This window comes from Saimiri boliviensis, chromosome 1 (genome assembly GCF_048565385.1).
Source record: "Saimiri boliviensis isolate mSaiBol1 chromosome 1, mSaiBol1.pri, whole genome shotgun sequence".
NCBI lineage: Eukaryota > Metazoa > Chordata > Mammalia > Primates > Cebidae > Saimiri > Saimiri boliviensis.
Window position 1 is genome coordinate 282421460 of NC_133449.1, and position 26418 is coordinate 282447877.

General features: G+C 37.1%; 1 pseudogene; it reads right to left on the reverse strand.

Moving 5' to 3' along the window:
- Positions 1–754: 754 nt before the first annotated feature.
- LOC101046296 (60 kDa heat shock protein, mitochondrial pseudogene) overlaps positions 755–26418 on the reverse strand; it is a 32232-nt pseudogene continuing 6568 nt past the window's right edge.

Here is a 26418-nt window from a genome sequence, read left to right on the forward strand (position 1 = left end):
CTCGTTTCAGATTTCCTGACCAGCGTCACTGTTCACTCATTCACTTTGAACATAAATAGAAAGATAATTAATATGTGTTATCCCATTAAGGAACATATAGTAAGAAACTTCTATTCTTATATTGAATACCTTTATGGTATCTCATATCAAGAATTTGAGGTGTTATTTGGATTCCATGAGATTCCTTATAGGGAAAAAATATTCTAAAATTCTTTTAATTACTCTTTTCTCCTTTTTCATGACTATAATATCAATCTTTAATTGATTTAAGTAATCCAACGCACATATTTTTTCTTTGTAAAATTTTAATCAAAACAATTGTATATATGTATAAAGTACAATGTGATGTTTCCATATGTGTATACCTTGTGTGATGATCAAGTAAGGGCAATGGTTTAGGGGTGGTGTGTCTGTCTGATGAGCATGCACTCATCTGGACACAACTTCTCTGGGCAGAACTGCTTGTTCTTCGGGACAGGGGACCATGTGGGCTCCAGTTCCAGATTGCTGGACCTATGATCCCTGCGGCTGGGGTCTGCAGTCTCTAGCATATGGACGACGTAGCGCCTCCTAGACAGCTTGTTCTCTAGGTAGAGGAAGCTGTAGCAGCTCAGTGAGTGCACTATTATGTGTGAATGTGGTGTCATGCTAGCATGGACTCAGGAATGGAAAGATGTAGTGGCTACTGGCTCCTGAAGCAGGATGCACTTGAGCTGTGACTCTGGTTTCAAGATGACACCGTACAGCTGCAGCTTCAGTCATGGAGTGAGGAGCGGGGCACAGCGTAGGCTTCTTCTCCGGAGCAGTGCAGCTGTGGCTGCATGACAGCTCCCAAAACTAAGCTGAGTGCCTGTGGAGACCACAGGATTCTCCATTAGCAAAGACTGCAGGTGTTTGCAAGTTAATTCGGCTGCTGGGAGCCTCCTGCCTACCTTTACCTTCCTGGGGAAAGTGCCTTCTTTCTCTGAGCTGAACCCGACTGGGAAGTAGATGTGGCAGAGGGAGGGCATTTCCTTTTCTTCATCAGACTCTCCCTAAAGGTCTCCTTCCTCTGTGCGTTTTAGTTTTCCAACACTGTCCTCCATCACTCTCCCTCAAACACTCCAGTTTAAATGTGGTGGTTTAATTGTTGTTTTGGTCCTTTAGATGGGGGTAGGAATGTCAGGCTCCTCCATTCAGTCATCTTGCTCCAACTATGTAAATATTATTTTTCTTCGTTTTGTTGGAAGGATTCATTTATATTTTTGTTGAAGAGATTTTTTGGCCCAGAGAAAATTCAGGCAGTTATTTAAATTTATTCCATTTTGTGTGTATTTGGCTATGAAATTAGTATTAAAATGCTCATAAATCGCATAAATTATTTGTTTGCTTATGTATTTGTTTATTTATTTTGAGATGCAGTCTCGCTCTGTCACTCAGGCTGGAGTGCAGGGGCACAATCTCAGCTCACTGCAACGTCCGCCTCTCAAGTTCCAGCGAGTCTCCTGCCTCAGCCCCCCGAGTAGCTGGGACTACAGGCAAATACCAACATGCCCAGCTAATTTTTGTAGTTTTAGTAGAGATGAGGTCTCACTGTGTTGGCCAGGCTGGTCTCAAACTCCTGACTTCGAGTGATCCGCCTGCTTCGGCCTCCGAAAGTGCTAGGATTACAGGCGTGAGCTACCATGCCCGGCCTGATGGTATATCAAATGTTTAGTTAGGAAAACGTTAATGTAGAAAGAGAAAAAAATATATAAAAGAAATTTAGATTTTTTAAAAATTACACGTTTTCAAATGTTTGGTTGGTATCTCTGACATACCAGATATTTGTTTTACTTTTTTTATCTGAAAGTAAGATATGCAATAATATGACCCATTTTGCAGTTCATGGGTTATTTTTCTCAATTATAAAGACAAATTCACCTTAATGTCGAATTTTCACTGGATTCTTACTAGGCTCAGCCTTTTCCAAAAGACTTGGAAATATCTCTATTGATTTCAAATTTGGATAAGTTCTTCTCCTTGAGAAGCTAATATTGGTGCTTTAATTTCAGATTATTTAATTGTTCTTTCTGATAACCTAATAATGATTCATTTTTATAATAATGTTTTTTAAAGCTTTATTTGAATATATTTGGCCTGATATATTTTTTTTTAAATTTCTTCTAAAAATACAAAAACGGGATACATATGCAGAACGTGCAGGTTTGTCACATAGGTATACATGTGCTGTGGTGGTTTGCTGCATCTCTTGACCTATCCTCTACCTTCTCTCCCCTCACTCCTTACCATTCAACAGCTCCTGGTGTGTGTTGTTCCCTCTCTGTGGCCATGTGTTCTCAATGTTCAACTCCACTTATGAGTGAGAACATGCAGTATTTGGTTTTCTGTTCCTGTGTTAGTTTGTTGAGGATGAGACTTTCAGTTTCATCCATGTCCCTGTGAAGGACATGATCTCATTCCTTTTTATGGCTGAATAGTATTCCATGATGCATATGTACCATAGTTTCTCTATCCAATCTATCATCGATGGGCATTAGGTTGGTTCCATGTCTTTACTATTGTAAATATTGTGCAATAGACATACACACGCATATAACTTTATAGTAGAACAATTTATATTCCCTTGGGTATATACCCAGTAATGGGATTGCTGGGTCAAATGGTATTTCCATTTCTAGATTCTTGGGGAATCACCATACTGTCTTCCACAATGGTTTAACTAATTTATGTTCCCACCAACAGTGTAAAAGTATTCCTATTTCTCCACAGCCTCACCAGCATCTATTATTTCCTGACTTTTTAATAATTACTGCTCTGACTGGCATAATTAACATATTTCATTGTGGTTTTGATCTGCATTTCTCTGATTATCAGTAATGTTGAGCTTTTTTATATGTTTCTTGGCTGTGTAAATGTCTTCTTTTGAGAAGTGTCTGTTCATATCCTTCACCCACTTTTTGATGGGGTTGCTTGATTTTTTTTCTTGTAAATATGTTTAAGTTTCTTGTAAATTCTGGATATTACACCTTTGTCAAAAGGGTAGATTGCAAAAAATTTTTCCCATTCTGTAGGCTGCCTGCTCACTCTGATGCTACTTTCTTTTGCTGTGCAGAAGCTCTTTAGTTTAATTAGATCCCATTTGTCAACTTTGGCTTTTGTTGTAATTGCTTCTGGCATTTTCATGAAGTCTCTGCCCATGCCTATGTCCTGAATGGTATTGCATAGGTTTTCTCCTAGGGTTTTTATGGTTTTAGGTTTTACATTTAAGTCTTTAATCCATCTTGAGTTGATTTTTTATAAGGTGTAAGGAAGGGGTCCAGTTTCAGTTTTCTGCATATGGCTAGTCAGTTTTCCCAGAACAATTTACCGAATAGGAGATCCTTTCTCCATTGCTTGTTTTAGTCAGATTTGTTGAAGATCAATGGTTGTTGATGTGTGGTGTTATTTCTGAGGTCTCTGTTCTGCTGCATATGCCTGTTTTAGTACCAGTACCATGCTGTTTTGGTTACTGTAGCCATGTAGTACAGTTTGAAGTCAGGTAGGGTGATGCCTTCAGCTTCGTTCCGTTTGGTTAGGATTGTGTTGGCTATATGGTGTCTTCTTTGATTCCATATGAAATTTAAAATGAGTTTTCTAATCTGTGAAGAATGTCAATGGCAGTTTGATGGAATAGCATTATGATCATTTTCATGATATTGATTTTTCATATCCATGAAAATTGATTTTTTTTTCTTTTTTTGACATGGAGTCTTACTTTGTTTCCAGGCTGGAGTGTGGTGGCATGTTCTTGGCTCACTGTGGTCTCTGCCTCCCAGGTTCAAGCAATTCCCCTACCTCAGCCTCCCAAATAGTTGGGACTACAGGCATGTACCACCATGGCCAGATAATTTTTTTGTATTTTAGTAGAGATGAGGTTTCACCATGTTGGCCAGCATGGTCTCAGTCTCCTGACCTCTTGATTTGCCTGCCTCAGCCTCACAAAGTGCTGGGCCACTGCACCCAGCCAAGGATAGTTTTTTTTTTTTTTTTTTTTTTTTTCCATTTGTTTGTATTATCTCTGATTTCCTTGATAAATGGTTTGTAGTTTTCCTTGAAGAGGGCCTTCACATCCCTTGTTATCTATATTCCTAGGTATTTTATCATCTTTGTAGTGATTGTGAATGGGAGTTCATTCTTGAATTGGTTCTCTGATTGTCTGTTGTTGGTGTAAAGAATGTTTGTGAGTTTTACACATTGATTTTGTATCCTGAGACTTTGCTGAAGTTGTTTATCAGTTCAGAATGTTTTAAGTCTGAGATATTGGGTTTTTCTAAATATAAAATCATGTTTTCTGTAAACAGAGACAAGTTGACTTATTATCTTTGTATTACTAAGGTTTACTGATTATTTTGATTATTGATGCAATTACTTTAATTTTAATCAATGTATCATTCCTATTTCTTCTTTCATCTCTTTTTGAAGGTTAATTTTTTTGTAGATATGTTTTTATTATGTCTAGATTTGCAATGTTGGCATAATTTATCCTATTCTGTTTATATTTTAATACCTGTAATGTCTGTTAGTCAATAGATGTGCTAATACTAGTGATTGATTTTAGTAACAATGTCTTTTTTATTCTTGATTTTTTTGTAGTTTTGTTCTGTGTCTCTGTCTCTCTTTTTCTCTTTTGTATAGATTTGACATTTTATTAGTTTTCTATTGAATAAGATTCGACTTTGTTAACATGTATGCTCCATTACATGTTTATTTTCTGTTTTTTACTTTCTATTAATTTTTGACATTTACTTTATTCTAATCTCTGTTTTTGTGGTATTACTACTTTTGCTGTTTTTTTAATCTAATCCCTTAAGAATTATAGTGACCTAATTTTATGAAATTCATTTCAAGATTTCATACTAAAAAGATACATGAGGATATTATTCAACATATTCTTACTTTGTAGAAAGTTTTGAGACAATAGGTTAGATTAAGGGTCAAACAAAGTTTTAGAATAAAAGGTAGATGCAAATTTCATATAAGGCTAAGCACAGTGTCACACCTGCAATCTCAGCACTTTATGAGGCTGAGGCTGGTAGATGGATTGAGCTCAGGAGTTCTAGAGACACTGAGGCAATATAGCAAGACCCTATCTTTACACAAAATACAAAAATTATCCACATGTGGTGGTGCATTCCTGTAGACCCAGCTACATGGTAGGCTGAGGTGGGAGAATCACCTGAGCAAGGGTGGTTGAGGTTGCAGCATGTCATAACACTCTGGCCTGGGCAACACAGTAAGACCTTGTATTAAAAAAAAAAAAAAAAAAAGAAAGAAAGAAAAAGAAAAAAAATCCATGTAAAGTGTTAATCTTGCAGAGATACATGGATAAAAAACACTTTCAATGCCATCAACTTAAAGTAAGAATAAAATACTTCTATTTTTTTCAATGGGAATTTTATTTTTTACCTAGTATATAGATCCTAACAACCAAAAATGTTGTAATAATTAACTTAATAACATACAAGGAGATGAATGTCTTTATAAATTCCATGATTAACTTATGAAAAATCATTTTTTATAAATTAAGTTGAGGATACTTTGATTCAAGCCAATAAATGTTTCCATCAACTCCAGTAGAAACAGAGCTAGACTTGAGAATAAGAACTGTGTTTAATCTCATCACCAAGAGTGTACTGAAAGTCAGTTGTGTCATAAAGATTACCAAAGTCTCAGTGGATGGATTGTTTTTGTTTTCATTTCAATTCTGGACTTCATGTCTAGTATTAATCAACAGGAGTGAAGAAAGGTGAAAACAACTCTCTGTTTAGCTTCTATTAATCATTTCAAATCATTTTCCTTTCTCAGTTTCCGTAGGGCAACTATAGGTTTGAAACAATGTAGGATTTCCCTTACACTCTCTCCTATATATTATTATTATTATTATTATTATTATTATTTTTATTTTTATTTTTATTTTTTTTGAGATGGAGTTTCTCTCTTGTTACCCAGGCTGGAGTGCAATGGCGTGATATCGGCTCACCACAACCTCCGCCTCCTGGGTTCAGGCAATTCTCCTGCCTCAGCCTCCTGACTAGCTGGGATTACAGGCACGCGCCACCATGCCCAGCTAATTTTTTGTATTTTTAGTAGAGATGGGATTTCACCATGTTGACCAGGATGGTCTCGATCTCTTGACCTCATGATCCACCCACCTCAGCCTCCCAAAGTGCTGGGATTACAGGCGTGAGCCACCACATTATTTGTTCATTTTGAGGTAGAGTCTCACTTCATCACCCAGGCTGGAGTGCAATGGCACAATCTCAGCTCACTGCAACCTCTGCTTCCCGGATTCAAGTGATCCTCTTGCCTCAGCCTCCTGAGTAGCTGGAACTACAGGTGCATGACAGCATGCCTTGCTCATTTTTGTATTTTGAGGTAGAGATGGGGTTTCACTATGTTGGCCAGCCTGGTCTTGAATTGTTGACCTCAAGGGATCCACCTTCCTAGGCCTCCCAAAGTGCTGAGATTACAGGCCTGAGCCACCACACCCACAATACTTTTATTGGTAAACAGTTGAAATAATTGACAGCTCACATGCTTTTTAAAAGAAGATAGTAAATAAAAGCAACACACTTTCAACAGACCATCCACTGTTCACAAACATCACAGAAAGCCATCCTAAACTTGAAATGATGGCTTAAGGTAGGAGTAGCTTATCTCTCAAGTTTTAGTGAGGGAGAAACAATATTTTATATCTACTTGAGAAACAGCACACATTTTAAAATAATATTAAAAGAAAGCTTAGAGATCTTAATAAACACAGTATGGGTATGCTTAAATGCTATTTTCTATCTTGTAATTATATATATTTTAAATATTTCAAAATAAATAATGATGAAATATTGTCTATTGCCCCCATGTTATTGGCCTGTTTTTATTCTCATCTTCTGAGATCTTTCTAAGATGTCTATTTACCTGAAGGGGCCATTTTATTAAGGAGCTATAGCACATTGTTATTTTAGTAAACTAACTCATAAACAAAAATATTTTATTTCCATGTGAACCTAAAACTATTAAGATTTAGGACATGAACTTACTCTTTTCAATTAAAAAATATTTGGTCTTTCCATTAGGCCAATATACTGCTGAACTGAATGCATTTTCAAAATACGATTTAAATGGCTCTTTTATTGACACAGTGTTTAAATGATGCATGGTATAGATGTCAGAGTTTGTTGTGAAAATTAATTGCATACTTCTCAATGTGTGATTGCTTTATCGCTTTCATTCCTGTAAAAATGAGATGTTGATTTTTACTGAATCTTCTTTGATATTAAATCTTTAGCATAAATGAATCAAATTCCTTGTCATCTAATAGGGGCTTAATCTTTAATACCCAAGACAATTTTTGGAGTCAAAAAATGTGATCTAGTGAACTTGGTATAGTGATCTCTTCACTTTAGTACACTATGACAAATTTACATTTTAGTCTAAGTAGACTTTCAATTTCTTTCTCTTCTTTCAGTATTTTGCTGTAGTAGCAAAATAGTTTCTTAGCAAGGGAAGAAAAAGGATTAACTTGACTAAAACCCAGTTAAAATGCAAATGAAATGAATTTCCGGACAATAAAGTATGCATTAAGCTGGAATCCTAATGAAGATAATAGTAAAAAGCCTCTGGAATATTTTATGCACCTCTATCTACTTCATCTTAATGCTCATTCAGATGTAAGACTTCCAATAATTTTAGAGGCTTTGCATTTCTGTTTGCCACAAACATGATTAACAGCTTTATTGCTCCATTTTATCCAGAGATATTCTCAGACCTACTTCATTTTACTCACTGAAAACCAAACCATGAAAGCAGAAAAAAAATCGTTTTGGATCTAAGATTTATGTTCATTTCATAGGAATTGCTAAAAAATCAATGCTAGTGGTAGTATATAAATTGGATAAGTATCATGAAGTATCAAATGAATTTTACATTGAAAACAAAAGAAAATTTAATGTTTATGTAACATTAACATCTGAATTATTAGGATAGAGATAAGAGGAAATGGTTTTGTCAGAGGCCTTTGAACCAGAAGAACTCCATCTTGAGTCAGGGCTGGGTAAAATAAAGCTGAGACCTGCTGAGCTGCATTCCCAGTGAGTTAGGCATTCTAACTCACAAGATAAGATAGGAAGTTGGCACAAGACACAGGTCTTAAAGACCTTGCTGATAAAACAGGTTGCAGTAAGGAAGCTGGCCAAAATCTACCAAAACCAAGATGGCAATGACAGTGACCTCTAGTCATCCTCACTGCACATTATATGCTGGTTACAAGGCATTAGCATGCTAAAAGACACTCTCACCAGTGCCATGACAGTTTACAGATACCACGTGAACATCATGAAGTTACCCTAGATGTTCTGAAAATGGGAGGAACCCTCAGTTTCCGGAATTGTTCAACCCCTTCCTAGAAAACTCATGAGTAATCTACACTTTGTATAGTATATGATCACGAAATAACCATAAGAATGGACAACCAGCAACCCTCAGTACTTCTCTGCCTATGGACTGGCTACTCTTTGATTTCTTCACTTTCTTAATAAACTTGATTTCATTTTATGGAATCGCCTGGAAATCTTTCTTGCACAGGATTCAAGAACGGTCTCTTGGGGTCTGCATCGGGAATCCTTTCTGGAAACAGCTTTTTCCTATAAACAGAGAGCTTGATCCCTGTTATCACCCTGTAGCTAGAGCTTGGCCATTTGTGGGCTGAGGAGGAGAGTCTTTTTATATTGCTGATAGATTTTGCCAAGCCGGGTACCCCTTCTGAGGAGACAAACCGCAGTTTAAGCAAACTGAACAAAGTCATTTCTTTTACCTTGTTAGACCTATTCACATTTTGCTCAAAGGCTTTTTAGAAATTCAGAGGATTTTAATATATTATCCTATAAAATAATTTTGTAATCTATTATTACAATAGATCATAAAAGAGTATGGTCATTATGGAGTAAGTACTATTCCAGAATCATAAAATGTTAATAAGTGGTCAAGGTCAAGAAAATATAGGATAGGTTGAGAATTAAATCTACAGAAGCTGGCACATTGTGAGTTGAAATAGCTGCAAAAGATTCATGAAGTCTATTCTATGCCAAGAACAGTATCCCTGAAACTAATTTAAATAATTAGTTTTACTATTTTCATGTTCATCCGTTAGAAAGCATATGGTATAGCCTCGATGATTATAGCAATAAAAAAGGACCATTTGCTAGTCATAGCAATGCTGTGACTATGAGATGTAAGGTCAAATAGAGCACAAGAAAGTACTCTTGAAACTAAAAGCCATAGAAATATGTCATTTAATGTGCATCATCCACTTTTATATGCAGTATGCTTTTGATATTGAAAAAAAGTATTTTGGCCTTGACTATACATATTCCTCTATCTCTTAGAGAGGAAAAAAAAAGTCATTGATTAGCTGGGGCAAATGAATTACTGAGTGGGTGGCCCCATCTACTTATTCTATTTGATAGACAATCTGTAGACTCTCTCTTTCTGAGGACAGAAGGTTAACTTTGCTAACTGCTTCATGGATCAAAGATCCTTTGTCAAGTACATGCTCTGTCCTTTAGGAAATAAAAAGTAGATTGCTGTCTGTTGACTCAAATAGTGGTTTAAATAGCTGAGGAAATGGAACTCTTTTATTATCCTAATTAAGTTGTTCTTTCTTCAGTTAGAGTTGAACTATTATTCTACCATAAAATATGTACCTATATACTCGTTTATATTCATATAATCATGGAAGGCTTAATCTTAGCTTCTTTGGAACAATTAACTAATTGTTAACTAAATGTTAGAATTGTGCTGGGGTCATGCTCTTTACTGCTGTTTCTATCTGCTCCATGTCTACCTTCTTTCTGAGTCCTTTACAATTATTATTATTTTTTAATTAATTAATTAATTTTTTGAGACAGAATCTTGCTCTCTTGCCAGACTGGATTGCAGTGGTACAATCTCAGCTCACTGCAACCTCTGCCTCCTGGGTTCAAGCGAGTCTCCTGCCTCAGCCTCCTGAGTAACTGGGACTATAGGCATGCACTACCATGCCCAGCCAAGTTTTCTATTTTTAGTAGAGACAAGGTTTCACCATGTTGGCCAGGACAGTCTCAATCTCTTGACCTTGTGATCCACCTGCCTCGGTCTCCCAAAGTGCTGGGATTACAGGTGTGAGCCATCGCACCCAGCCTCAGTTATTTAAGAGTCCTAACATGAATAGGACCTTATTGTGCTTACCCAAAGCAGCAGGGCTTTGTCTCTGTGAAATATTCCTACTTCGAATGTGTAATGTATCTTTTATTCCTTATGTTCCTCTGCTATTTCATTCCTTAATGGTGGTGGCAACAAGTGACCTTCTTGGTGAATTCTTGGTATGTAGGTTATTGGCTTGGAGACCAGAAGTTAGAGCACTTACCCAAACAGCACCATCACTCCTGATTGCCTCTTTTTCCCACTCACATCCTTACATGTCTAGTCACTGTACTTGTTGGAGAACTTCTGTCCTTTATTCAGCGTTAAATATCCTTCTGCTAAACAGTCCAATCAAGGTGCCAGTATCATCACGCTCATCCTCTATGGTGCTAATCAGTTCAGGGATGAGCATAGGATCAGGCATAACCATTAAGACAAAAATCGATACATAGAGTTTGAATCAAAATATATCTCAGGGAGCTTGTAGCAATGTGTGCAATTCAATGCAGAGGCTTTGGGCATAAAAGGATAAAACGTTACTTAAAATTAAGATACAGATAATTCTTTCAGTTAATACAAATTGAGTAATACTTATAATTTGGTAAGTTCTAAAAAGCAAAAGAGCGCTGTTCTGCTACTAACTTTTTCCTTGCCACAAGGTTTTCCACGTTTGAGATTTTTAATGAACACTAGATTTATTTAGGTCAATTGTTTTGAGATTTCACTATATTTTCTAAAATATGTGTTAATGGGAGTAGTTTAAAAATATTATGATAACAGCAATAACAATCAGCTTATAAAATCATCGTGGTGATTTAAAAAATTCCTAATCAATTTAATTACTCAATAGCCAATAAAGTGAAATTTAACACGGACATACAATTTCAAATATCTGATATAAATTATAATGCTCTGCTAATATATGAGATAGAAATTAAAGCCTAAGTAATGTGTTTAATTCAAGGTATTCCGTGCAGCAATAGTATGTGAGTGCCAAGGAATCCCATTACAATTAACAACAGGAAGATTTCATGTCCCTATCAGAAGAACATGGGAATTGTATATGCGAATCCTGAGCTGCTTGTAACATTCTCAGACCCATCCCCTGCCTCCTCCATTCACATGCTTTCTTCCCACACCCATCTGTGCATAAGACCTGATTCAGAGCCTTCTGCATACACCTATCCAAACAATACTGATGCCTGTGACAGGGGGGCTTTTTCCTAATAGTCGCAAGGTCAGTGCCTTACAGTGCCCAGCATCATGGGAAGTCCAGACATCTTCACTGATGCATTTTGTCTTCTCTTTTTTTCACAGCTACCTTCTTTTCCCAGGCGTTTCAGTCCTCCCCACAGATAAAGTCTGCATCAGATTTTCAGGCATCCCAAGGTTTAAAGCTTCTACCTATTATCCACTTAGATCTCGATCACAGTGGGAGGATGGAATCTTTTCTTCGCAAAGCCCACAGCGTAGGGTGGATAACAATCCCTGAAGGACGCTCATCTTCCTCCCAACATACCTGAACTATGGGAAGGATCATTCAAACAATGGAGTGACAAGGAGGTGAGGATTGTCCAGGAAGCCACTCAGGCCAACCTCATGAATATAAACACGTTTTTTCAAACCCCTCGTTCAGGGACCTGGAAGAGAAGCCACGTGTGAAACTGTTCCAAATTTGGCAAAAAGGTGAGCTATTTGTATGCCTCCACTGCGAGAGAAAATTTAAATGGAAGAAAAAATAGTTCAGAGGCTTTCAGTGTATAAATGAGTGAGTTGTATAATAATGGGTGTTGAGACAACCTAACAGAGTTAATATTTTTAAGGAAAGAGACAAGAAATAAGCCTAAAATGCTTGGCGTCAAATTATAATTGACACCATCAGTGCAAACATTGATATTTTAACACGTGGTTAAGATACTCAGGGGAGAAATCCAGGTGCTTCTTCCCCACTTGCTTTGATTCTGACTTTTCCCTTGACTCTGCGGCAACTCTCTTTTCTTATCCCTTACACTGTTTTTCTGCATTTATTCCTGCCTTCACTCTCTCCCATGGGACTTAGCTAACAGCCTCAAGAATGTCTTCTCTCTAGGAAATGTGTCTTTTGATTTTAATTCATTTGTGTTCTTTGTGTTAATATGTCACTTACATCATTAAGGGTGATAATTTACATCCTATATTCTAGATAAGATGTATGTAAGTTGTTACCTGAAATCATTTGACTGCATAGTGGCAAAGGATAGTGAAAGTCTATATTTAGAAAGATTTTATAATAAGGAACTTTCATTTTTAATGATTATTAAAAGAGAAAAAATAATATTCTGATTCCACCATAATACATTTAATTGGTAAAAACTTACATCATGTAATATCTTCAGATTCCACTGATGTTTGTGTTTAAAGTGCAGGATTTAGAATGTACCTACTCCACTCTCCTATAAATAAGGTTTGAGTCATGGTTGTAATAGAGATAGAGATCTAACTTTTTTCTGTTTGACATATATAGTATTGCCATGTGCTAAAGTACCAAACGATGTCTGGAGAGATCTTCTGACTAACAAATGCTTTTGGAAATTTTAATGATAAGATATAAATTATGGAGTAACAGAATTTTTAAGAGAGCTGATAACTTCTAACATTTAATCATATAATTTGTTGCTTCCAAAATAGGATAAAAAATTCTTTGATTTCATGGGCAAGTGAATCCTAGTCAATTGTGCTTGGTTTACACAGAACCATCCAGGGTGGTCCAGGAGATGAGAATTTTCTCCTCTGTAAGCATTCTTCTCTGCCATGCTTGCTTCTACATGGATATTTGTAGAAACATTTTTATTTTAATTTCTCTCTTTGCTTAAATTTTCTGTTGTGTTTATTTTCAGAAGTAGAATGTTAACATTAAACAAATAATCTAATAATTTTGGCAAACATACAATCAAAGTAGGGGGATTAATACTATATTTAGTTGTCAGTATAGAATTAAAGTATGGCCATAAGAATACAATTTAAAAGGTGATATTTTATCTCCTTATTCATATTCATCATTTAACACTGATTAAATGTAAACACAATTAGTCCCACAATTTGTAATATATAATTTTGCGCTCTAGTTCTATAAATCTGGAGGAATTTCACTCTTTTGTTTAATGTTATACATTTACAAAATAAAAATTTAAATTGGTAGTCTGGCTGAATTATTGTATTTTTTTAACATAACACTATTTGAGAATATAGTCTACTCATAAACTTTTTAACATTGTACAAGGTTTCTAAAAAAAAATAATGTCCTTCTTTTGTTCTCATTTAACCTGCTATCTTTCTTTGGTGTAACTTATTCTAATGTGTGTAGAAGCTATACTTTCTAATAAAATCTTCCATGTAGCCATCTTTCTTCATTTTTATTCACAGGTATTTTGAATAAGAAAGTTCTTTAATAATGCGTTTATGGCCGGGCGCGGTGGCTCAAGCCTGTAATCCCAGCACTTTGGGAGGCCGAGGCGGGTGGATCACGAGGTCAAGAGATCGAGACCATCCTGGTCAACAGGGTGAAACCCCGTCTCTACTAAAAATACAAAAAATTAGCTGGGCATGGTGGCGCGTGCCTATAATCCCAGCTACTCAGGAGGCTGAGGCAGGAGAATTGCCTGAACCCAGGAGGCGGAGGTTGCGGTGAGCCGAGATGGCGCCATTGCACTCCAGCCTGGGTAACAAGAGCGAAACTCCGTCTCAAAAAAAAAAAAAAAAATGCGTTTATAACCAATGGAACAGAACAGAGGCCTCGGAGGAAACGCCACACATCTAAAACCATTTGATCTTTGACAAACCTCACAAAAACAGGCAATGAGGAAAGGATTTCCAGTTTAACAAATGGTGTTGCATTCTCAGCAAACTGACACAAGAACAGAAAATCAAACACGCATGTTCTCACTCACAGGTGGGTGTTGAACAATGAGAACACATGGACACAGGGAGGGGAGCATCACACACTGGGGTCTGTCGGGGGAAATAGGGGAGGGACAGCGAAGGGTGAGGAGTTGGGGAGAGATCGCATGGGAAGAACTGCCAGTTATAGGTGACGGGGAGGAAGGCAGCACATCACACTGCCACGTGTGTACCTATGCAACAATCTTCAATGTTCTTCACATGTACCCCAAAACCTAAAATGCAATAAAAAAAAATAAAATAATAATAATACATTTAAATAACTGTTCCACTTCATCCATCCTACTTGGAGAATGCCTTGGGATGAGATTTAAATTTATTTTAATAAAATATTGATCATATTCATCCTCATATAATCCAACTCAGTTTTTGGTTCTGCAATGTAGAAATCTGTAACTTAATGCCACTCTATGGGACACCTATTTTGTACCATTTCTGATGTCCTTTTTCCTCTCACTCTCTTAATCCAAATGTTGCTGTAGTAAGCCAATCTACGAGGGGTCCAGCCTGCTTTACCAAGTCACCACCTGACATGCCTTGCTACACTTCAGAGTCCTATGCTTCTTATTCTAGAGTTTATTTCAGTTGAGAGTTCTGAAATGCATTTTATGCAGGTTCTTTTGGACACAGCAATATATTAAACAGCTCAGCATTGTATCACTGACCTTTACTCTTCCTTGGATTTTTACATCTTAGTAAAAGAATAGCACATAAGTCCTCTACTTCACACTCTACTTTGTAGATAACCTATGTGAAGAGAGTTAGAATCAGAAATGGCCCTAGAAAGTTGATCCTAAGGATCGGAGTCCACACATGAATTACTAAGAAGCTGAGCATTAAGGATCTCAGTGAAGGAGGTAAGTGTTTGGTGGTAAAGGCTGGCATTCAATGGAGTACAACTATTGTGACTTTTACTTGGGCTTAATAAGGATGGTGTAAATAGGAAAGTAAGCCATTGTAATGCCCATTTGCTGGACACTTGACCTGTATGGGAGAAATAAGTAAAGATGACAAGCTGGCCTTCTTTAATTGGAACATTTTTAAAAAATTAAAATGTTAGGCTCAGAGCAGCAACATTCAGCTAAATGTATATTGAGGAGCACATAAGGTCTCTTAGGTAACTTTTTTTTTTTTTTTTTTTTTTTTTTTTTTTTTTTTTGACGCGGAGTTTCGCTCTTGTTACCCAGGCTGGAGTGCAATGGCGTGATCTCGGCTCACCGCAACCTCCGCCTCCTGGGTTCAGGCAATTCTCCTGCCTCAGCCTCCTGAGTAGCTGGGATTACAGGCACGCGCCACCATGCTCAGATAATTTTTTGTATTTTTAGTAGAGACGGGGTTTCACCATGTTGACCAGGATGGTCTCGATCTCTTGACCTCGTGATCCACCCGCCTCAGCCTCCCAAAGTGCTGGGATTACAGGCTTGAGCCACCGCGCCCGGCTCTCTTAGGTAACTTTTAAGCAGATTATGATCTTCTGTAGCTACAGAAAAGTCTATGCTGAAAATCAAGCCAAGGTTCAAAATAGAAAAGTGGTAGACCTGTGAAGTCTTCACAGATCTCCTATGTCAAAGTCGGGGTACTCTGGAAAAGAAATGTGAGACTCAAACTTGGAATGGGGTTATATGAGTGACAAGCTGAAGAAGCTTAAATTCCAGGCGTCCCTTGGACATTTCAAGGAATATTCGAAATAGGCATATTTAAGGTCACAGTAATGAAGAATTCTGTCTCTTGTGAGATTAAGGTCTTAACATCCTTAACAGGCAGCAACTCAGACTAAACTAATTACTCACCAAATCTGAGGGTATATTAGTCAGGGTTCTCTAGATGGACAGAACTAATAGTAGGATGGATGCTTATACAAAGGAAGTTTATTAAGGAGCATTGTTTCACATGATTACAAGGAGAAATCCTTCAATAAGACATCACCAAGCTGAGGAGCAAGGCAGCCAATACAAGTCCCAAAGACTCAAAAGTAGGGAAGCAGGCAATGCAGCCTTCAGTCTGTGATCAAAGGTCCAAAAGTCCAAAAGCTGAAAAACCTAGAGTCCAGTGTTTGAGGGCAGAAGCATCCAGCAAGTGGGAAAGATGTGGGCTGGAAAACTAAGCTAGTCTAGACTGTCCACAGTCTTCTGCCTGCTCTTATTCTGGCCTTGCTGATAGCTGAATAGATTGTGTGCACTCAGATTGAGGTTGGGTCTGCCTTTCTTAGTCAACTGACTCAACTGTTAATATCCTTTGGCAGCAGCTTCACACACACACCCAGGAACCGTACTTTGCATCCTTCAATCCATCAAGTTGACACTCAGTATCAACCATGACAGAGGAATCTAGAACTTGTAGAAAAGGAAGAAAAAGATGATGAATATTACTACAATCTGTGACCAGTTGTAATGATGGGGAATGTAGCCTGTCCCCACACAGGATCCCCACTGGGGGATGACCTAGTGGAGCCGTGAGAAGAGGACCACCATCCTCCAGACACCAGAATGGTAGAGCCACTGCCAGCTTGCACAGTATGCCTGGAAAAGCAGCAGACACTCAGTGCCAGCCCATGAAAGCAGCTGGGAGGGAGGTTTTACCCTGCAAAGCCACAGGGGTGGAGCTGCCTAAGATCATGGGAACCCACCTATTGCATTAGCTTGACCTGGATGTGAGACCTGGAGTCAAAGGAGATCATTTTGTAGTGTTAAGATTTGACTACCCCACTGGATTTTGGACTTGCATGGGGCCCGTAGACCCTTTGTTTTGGGTAATTTCTCCTATTTTGAATCACTGTATTTATCCAATACCTGTAGTCCCATTGTATCCAGGAAGTAATTCTTTTGATTTTGATTTTAAAGGCTCATAGGCAGAAGGGACTTGCCTGGTCACAGATGAGACTTTGAACTATGAACTTTTGGCTTAGTGCTGAAATAAGTTAAGACTTTGTGGGAATATTGGGAAGGCATGATTGCTTTGGAAATGTGAGAACATGAGATTTGGAGGGGCCAGGGGTGGAATGATATGATTTGGCTTTGTCCCCACCTAAATCTCATCTTGAATTTTACTTCCATCATTCACCCATGTTGTGGGAAGGACCCTATAGGAAACAATTTGAATCATGGAGGTGGTTTCCGCATCCTGATCTCATGGTAGTGAATATGTCTCACGAAATCTGATGGTTTTATCAGGGGTTTTCATGTTTGCATTTTACTCATTTTCTCTTGCCACCTCCATGTAAGAAGTGTCTTTTACCTCCTGCCATTAATCTGAGGCCGACCCAGCCACATGGAACTATAAGTCAAATTAAGCCTCCTTTTCTTGTCAGTCTCATGTATGTCCATATCAGCAGCATGAAAATGACCTAATACATGTGTCGTTTACCAACGGAAGAGAAAAACCAGTCGATAAATCCAACTCGCTTTCTTCTCCATGTTGGTGTTCTGAGATGTACTATATATGGCTAATATGGTGCATATCTGTGACTTCAATAACTGGTCACTTAGTGCTGGGCCTTCATCTTTTAGCCTTGTAGTCTTTTGACCCATCTCTGTATTCTCTAGGATTATGTGATTAGTGCACTAATAGCCCTGAAGATCTCTGCCTCAGATTTCACTTTCTGGGAAACTCAAAATATCATCCAATAAAAACAACTAAATAAATTAACAAATAATGACTATTTTGTATTTTGAAAATAGACTTAAAATGTGTCTCACTTTTTTCTTTTATTAAAATTAAGTTTTTTTTTTTAAAAAAGTATTTTACTGTTTCTAAAATTTTCTTGTCTGCTGTTCCCTTCTTTGAAGAGCAATTTGGAAATATTTACTTAAACCCCTCTCTCAGGCATTGTGCTTTCAACAAATTATCCAAAGGATCTAATCTAAGGTGGCTGCAAAACTTCTTTTTTACTAAACTGTAACCAATTTTTTTTCACACAAAGGTTGTCACCTTATCATATATTTCTCTAATGTAGACACCATTGTTCTTACTGTCTGCAGAAAAGCTGCTTCTCAACTTCCAGACTAATGATGGCAAGCACTGACATCCTGACTTTAATGGAATAGCAGTAAAAAGGCTGCAGTAATTTACATTGAAAGCAATACATTGGTACATGGCTCTTGCACCCAATATTGGGAATGCACAAATATATTTTTATTCAAAAATTCAAAATAAATTATCTTACAGACAATGACAGCAATAGACCATTATATATTGTCAATGAAAATGATCACTGATGGTTACAGTGATTTCTTAAACATCAGCCAGCCTTTTCTCCTATCATTTTCAACTGACTTATCTGAAGTTATTGGTGAGGAACACTAAGCTTTCTGTCACAGTTCATTCATAATGGTGAAGTGCTGTTCTAGAAGTTAAAACACACCACCTCTTTTACCACTTCCCATTCCTACCATTGCACTCATATCTGGGTCCTTCTCTTTTTTTAGGTGTTTCTGTCACTACACCCTCTGCTGTAGTCAAAGCATTTCAGCAGCTTCCAGTAAAGTGGTTCTCCAATGATTCCTTTTCCCACCATATTCATAAAATCCCAAAGCATAGTGTCATAACAAACATCTGAAGATCTTTGCATCATCTTAACTTTCAAAGATTATTCAATACCTGCATTTTTAGCCATAGCCATTGTAGAAACTTTGAGTAGTCTTAATACATATATACCAACGTTTAATAATATATATACCAACGTTTGTTTTGTTTTGTTTTGTTTTTCTGAAACGGAGTTTTGCTCTTGTTACCCGGGCTGTAGTGCAATGGTGCGATCTCGGCTCACTGCCACCTTTCCCTCTTGAGTTCAAGCAATTCTCCTGCCTCAGCCTCCCAAGTAGCTGGGACTACAGGCACGTGCCACCATGTCCAGCTAATTTTTGTATTTTTAGTAGAGACGGAGCTTCTTTTCTTTTCTTAAAGATATGGCTCCTGCTGTTGGTGATGAAGTGTTTGAACAAGAGGGATTGACCCTAAATCTTGCTCAGCCTCATGATTAGAATTGGAGAGGTCACTGTGACCAAAGATGATGCTATCCTCTTAAAAGGAAATGATGACAAAGCTCAATTTGAAAAGTGTATCCAAGACAATCAACCAGTCCGATATCACAACTAGTGAATACAAAATGGAAAAACTGGACTGAGTGCCATGGCTCACACCTGTAATCCCAGCACTTTAGGAGTCTGAGGCAGGTGAATTACGAGGTCAGGAGATTGAGATCATCCTGGCCAAGATGGTGAAACCCCGTTTCTACTAAAAATACAAAACTTAGCCGGGCATGGTGGCATGTGACTGTAATCACAGCTACTTGGGAGACCGAGGCAGGAGAATTGCTTGAACCAGGGAGTTGGAGTTTGCAGTGGGCTGAGATCATGCCACTACACTACAGCCTGGAAACAGAGCAAGACTCCATTTCAAAAAAAAAAGAAAAAAAGAAAAAATTGAATGAATATCTGGCCAAACATTCAGATGCAGTAGCTGTCCTGAAGCTTGGTGGGACAAGTGATGTCAAAGTCAATGAAAAGAAGGACAATGTTACAGATATCCTTAATGCTACAATAGCTACTTTTCAAGGAGTTTATTGTTCTGGGAGAGGGTTGTTGCATTGCTTGGCGCATTCCAGACTTGAAATCACTAATAAAGATCAAACATTGGTGGCCTGGTGTGAGGGTTTACATCTATAATCCCAGTACTTTGGGAGGCTGAGGCTGGTGGATCACAAGGTCAAAAGATCAAGAACATCCTGGTCAACATGGTGAAACCCTGTCTCTACTTCGGGAGGCCGAGGCAGGCAGATTACGAGGTCAAGAGATAGAGACCATCCTGGCTATGGTGAAACCCTGTTTCTACTAAAAATAAAAAAAATTAGCTGGGTGTGGTGGCACACACCTGTAGTCCCAGCTACTCAGGAGGCTGAGGTGGAAGAATCACTTAAACCTGGGAAATGGAGGTTGCAGTGAGCTGAGATTGCACTACTGCACTCCAGCCTGGCGACAGAGCAAGACTGCGTCTCAAAAAATGAGACAAAACATTTTCAGCAACTATGACCAAGGTCCTATAGTGAGCATTGGGTGATTTAAAGACCAGGCATGATGAACTGGACACTGGAAATTTTCTTTTCACCCAGTAGAACACACACATTTTGAAATTCACATATTATTTCACATAGTGTAATACACCTTCTGATGCATCAATAAAGGAGAAATATAGCCTTGATCAAAACTCATGCCATCAATAATTTCTAGTTCAACATTCAATGTTTTTCCATTATTTACTGTGATGACACCCTTTCTTCCAGCCTTATTCATTGCATAAGAAATACGTGGCCAATTTCTTTCTCTCTGTTTGAGGAAATCATAGTGAACTGAGCAGTTTCTTCAAGAGTTGACACTGGCTTAGACTGCTTCCTAAGTTCCGCAATTACAGAATCAACAGCTAACATAACCTGTCTCCTGATTTTCACTAGTTTAGCACTTTTGCTAATTTTCTCAAAGCCTTCCTTGACAATAGGGCATGCCAGTACAGTAGCAGTCGTGATGCAATCCCCAATCTCTTCATTTCCGTTAGTGGAAACATCTTGAACAGGTTTAGCTCCAATATTTTTATATTTACCTTCTAAGTTCACTGAGTGTGCAACAATCACTCCATCTTTTGTAACTTTAGGATTTCCCCAACTCTGTTTAATAATCACTGTTCTTCTCTTTGGCTGCATTGTAACAGCTACAGAATAGGCTTAAAGTCATATACCTTGAAGCATTAAGGCTCAGGCTTCTACACCAAATTTCACATCTTTAGTGTAAGCTCAAGTGACAGGAGAAGCTAGTACCCTGGACACAGGTCTTATTTGGTGAGAGACTGTGAATAACCAAACAATTTCTGTAGGGCAGTGGTAGAGGGTGTGCACATTGAGGTAGGTGACTATCAACGAGAGATGGTCCAAACCTCTTATAATTTTAATTATGATGTTATTAGTTATAATAGGAGAAAATCTTTGGAAACAGATGTGTAGTGTCAAGATAAGTTATTTAAATAAATTGCGATAATATAAAAAAGAACATTATGCAGTGCTTAAAATTAACATTCTGAAAGCTATGTACATATCCTTGATATAATCTTAGAAAAATCTGTTAATTTTGGATATAATGTATGTTACCTGTTTGAGAGATATACAAAAATATAAAAAATAGAACATTTTCTTATTTTGAATATGCTTTCTATTTTTAAGTTTTTTAAATAAAAAATTATTACATCTAAATAAGATAAACAAATAGCAGAAAGCATCGAATTCTATGTATAATATTTTATCTTTGGCAACTAAAATATTTTTTCAAAGAAAATAATTATTTTTTCTAATAGTTCACAGTAGATATTCATGTTCTTTCCTAACCAAGTAGTGGCCAAATATTTTTTCTCTTATCAAGTAATGTTTGTAACAGATTGCATCAGAGATCTGCAAAAATATTGGTGTCTAGTCTTAGCAACATTTCCAGAATTTGCAATGGAAGTCAAGTGGCATATTTTAAGAAGAAAACACCTAGTTGGCATATTTGTAGAGTTATTATTAATGAAATAATACTATAATGTGAAAAATAATCTGAAGACATTGATGTTACATTTACTTTACATATTTATTTACAAAGCAATCTAAAGTTGCATTCAAATGATATGGGCAAGCATTCAATTGAATCCTAATTTAATATCCCCATCGTCCAGCCTCCTCCTTAATCTTTCAATTAATATCTTTATCAGATGTCATTTTGCACTTAAAACACAGATATTTTCTCCAAAGTGCTCTTCCAACCCTTAATATTTTCTGTCTCATTTGTGGCAATATTAGACAATTTTGCAACAAATCAGATGTAGTATTGCATGGGGAAAAAAGACATTTTTTTTTAATCGTTGAAATGACATGTATAAGATATCAAAAGTAAGTCCAAGATCTCTTAATTCCCATGTATTCCAGATGACTATGACTCTGTTAGAAGAGGCCTGCTTCGCCAGGCTCGGTGGCTCATGCCTGTAATCCCAGCACTTTGGGAGGCCGAGGCGGGTGGATCACGAGGTCAAGAAATCGAGTTCATCCTGGTCAACATGGTGAAACCCCGTCTCTACTAAAACTACAAAAAATTAGCTGGGCATGGTGGCATGTGCCTGTAATTCCAGCTACTCAGGAGGCTGAGGCAGGAGAATTGCCTGAACCCAGGAGGCGGAGGTTGCAGTGAGCCGAGATCGTGCCATTGCACTCCAGCCTGGGTAACAAGAGCAAAATTCCGTCTCAAAAAAAAAAAAAAAGAAGAAGAGGCCTGCTTCAGCACATACCCAAATTTCTACTTCCTGAGAAAATATCTGTATATGCCTTTAAGCATCAAGAATAAAGTCCTGTGGTAGAGATAAAATCAATTTCTAGAAATTATGAGGACTATCTAATGCATTAAATTTTGTTTCCTAGCATCTTTCTAGCTCTTTCTCAGCCAATAGAAGAGCCACAATTTATAGCAATGTAGACATTTTTGACATATTTTTTCTATTGTTTATGGAAATGCCATGGTCAATGGCAAGTAAACCCAGATAAATCATTTCCTGAAGTTCAGGCAATAGGAAAATTAACTACTGGTAACTGATTTGAAAAACAATATTATGTGCTTCCAACAGATAAAGACATGAAATATATATTGTATGCAAATATCTTACAAAGAAACAGATCAACTGAAGAATTATCAGATTAGGCATTGATTGATATTTCAATTCTACCTATTGATTAGCAAAGCCATAACCACTGTTATCTTTAATCACACATTTTGAGATCAATTTCCTAACCAAGGATGACTGCAAAGGCTAGTATCACGAAACAATGTGTTCTAGGCACAATATTGACAAGACCAGAAGTGTTTTACCTTTAGTTTTCTAGGTATTGTTTGTATGTTACAATATAAATGTTATAATAACCTGTTAAGTGTTTTTCTAGTCTACTTATAAAGAGTTGAGATTTTATTAATAGAGAAGCAAAACAAATGGTTACACATATTTCCGAAGTTAGGATATGGATGGGTGCATCACTGATAGGGTCTGGCTCTGCGTCTGCATTCAAATCGCATCTCGAATTGTAATCCCCACATGTTGAGGAAGAGAGTTGGTGGAAGGATATTGGATCATGGGGATGGTTTCCCTCATGCTGTTGTCATAATAATGAGTGAGTTCTCACAAGAGCTGATGGTTTTAGAAATGTTTCGCAGTCTCCTTCTTGTGCTGTCTCTCCTGCCTTGATGTAAGACGTGCCTTGCTTCCCCCTCATCTTCTGCCATGATTGTAAGTTTCCTGAGGCTTCCCTAGCCAAGTAGAGCTGTGTCAATTAAACCTCTTTTGTTTAATAAATTACCAACTCTCAGGTAGTATCTTTACAGCAGTGTGAAAAGGGACTAATGCAAAAACACTTTTGGAATGTCTAATGATTACAGTAATGAGCCACATTTTCCCAGTGATTATAAATAGAAGTATTATTGTTACTGATAGTACTAATGACAATATGTATCCAGTTCAGTTATCAAAATACATATGCACCATCTCTCAAAAATCTCATTTAAGTGACAGTAATCTATCCATCTGTCTATCTTAATGGATATAGAACAAATCTATAAAATGTAATACACCAGAAAGATTTTGTAATTCCCCAGATAAAAAAGGAATTGTTAAATTTCTCAGTTCTGTCATTACATAGAGAACTCCAGAGCTGCAAGCATAGTGTCTGCCTTGACTATTACTGGACATGAAGGAATGTCCTGCAGAGCCAACTGGCATGTAGCATGCATGTTGAGGACTTTCAACTTGGGAGATTTGTTGGTAAGTCTTTGAAGTTTATTTATAGATCTGTTTGCCACCCATGAGAAATTGTAATGCAGTTAACAACTTCCTAGAATTTACCTAAATGATTCCTAGTACCTAAGAGAATTAACAAACTTATTACAAATATTGATTACATAAATCCAGGTGTGGGCCTAGGCATCTGCATTTGACCAGAAAAATACATGACTTTTACACAGGCAGCCTAGTGTCCACATAAGAACTTAGACCTAGATTATTTTTTTTCTACATGGTTTTGTCACACTTCTCAACTTTTTAATGAATTAAGTTATTTTTATTTTTAGACAGGCTCTAGTTCTGCTGCCCTGGAGTTCTGTGCAGGCTGAAATGCAGTGGTGCAATCATGGCTCACTAATTGAATTCCTGGGTCGAAGTGATCCTCCTGCCTCAGCCTCCTAAGTAACTAGGACAACAGGCATGCACCAACATGCCTGGCTAAATTATTGTATTTTAAATGTTTTTGCAGAAACAGTGTCTTGCCATGTTGCCCAGACTGGCCTCAAACTCCTGGTTTCAAGTGACTTTCTTGCCTTGGTCTGTCAAAATGCTGGGATTATAAGAGCAAGCCACATACCCAGCCAGTTCTCAACTTTTTATGCTTATATTTTTTTTTCCTAGCCAGATTGAAAATCTTTATCGCTATCTTGCATTTCTGGATGACTTTTAGCACCGTGATTGAGAAGGTTTGTATTCAGAGATATTTCTGATTGGAGCTCATCATCTGTATATGGGACTTGCAATTAAGTTTTTCTGAAGTGAAGCTGATAGCAACTCTGCCAGGTTAGTAGAACAGAGATCAGTCTCAATTTTCATTGAAAAAAATAATTACTAGACACATAAAATAACTACTTACAACTTGATTTACATTTTTTATTACAGAAATATATTTAAATATATGCTGTTGAAGTTTTATGTCTAAAATTGTTTAATTAATACAAATTTTTGTTATTGGTGGGCAGAATGAAAGCCTCATGAAAGTAGATACTATTATATGGATAGCTCTTTGTGCCTGATTAAAAAGCAAGGAAGAAAGAAAGCAAAATAATAAAGCCAAGAAAAGGGGAAGGGAGGTAAGAGGAGGGAGGGGAGGAGAAGAGGAAAGAAGAGAAGATGAAAGGAAAGGAAAGGGTAAAGAAAATGAAAAGGGAAAGGAAAGGAGAAAGGAAACACGGAAGAAAAGGCAAAGGGGAAGAAAGATTACCAGTGCCGCTAAGTGTGTAATTGATTAAACTAAAATATCCCTAGGCAATTTTTTCCCAGCAGGAAAAAGACATTTAGTGTAACTCGTGTGTTTCAGTATAGCTTTATTTTTTTTATCCCAATGCCTTTTCCTATACTTAAAGAACCCTGGACAGCTATTTATTTCCCCTAATACTCAATTGCGAAGCTCTTTCCTCATCCTGCAGTGAATTTGAATGAAAGTACCATATGCTATTCTGAAGAGCGTGTTTCTATAAAGTGTTCATTACAATCATGGGCACTCTTTTTCAATTTTTGTCGCTGCTGTGTGGTAAAGTTGGAGCCAAACCAAATTGACGTGAAAATGAATGTGTGTGTTTTTATGAGTGTGCATGCATGCATGTTTTCTTGACCTATAGCTGTGTCTATCCATATTATTCTATTTTACTGATATCAAATGTGTATTGCTAATACATCAATTTGTTTAATTCAAATGATCGATCAAAGTGAAATGTAATATAAATGTACAAAGCTTGTAAGAATCAGATATGTAAATGTAGCACTTTAAATCCAACTAATGTGTAAAAGAACAATGTAAAAACATATATTTGTAGGCATATTAAATCTTCTACAGTAACAAATTAGATTTTATACGATTTTTAAAATATTCCTTATGTGTGTATGTAAATCAGTTGTCCCTTTTGACTTCAAAGAAGTAACATTTTCTTTGCATTCATTTGTTACTATATGATCACATATCACCCAGAGTTGCTTCCTTTTTTGCTGCAAAAATTAGCAGGTGCTTATTCATAGTAAAAGGAGTTATAGTAACATTACTGTGCTTAAAAAATTATTTATGAATCTTGAAAAATGTTTAGGGTGTGAAAATGGCTTTTGAGATTTTATTTTATTGAACATATAAAAATACATTTTTTAATCCACATAATCCAAATGTTCTAAAACTCTGATTCAAAGCTCTCTAAACAATTCCTATGAGTGTTTTTCTCAGATAGAGTATAAATACTTTGGTGTAGCAGATATTAAATGTGCAGTGCAACTGAATAAATCTGTTTTATCTATGGACTCTGTGAATCTGTAAATATATTTCTAGTCATGAACCAAACTGAAATTGTAGGCTGGAGTGAGTAGGGGAAAATAAAATAAGTATGGACACTTCTAGAGTATGATCATCTGTTGTATTTATCTCTATGACCTCTTCAAAATTCAAGGTGCCCTCCCAACTCAGCAGCTAAAGAAGTAGGTATGCCT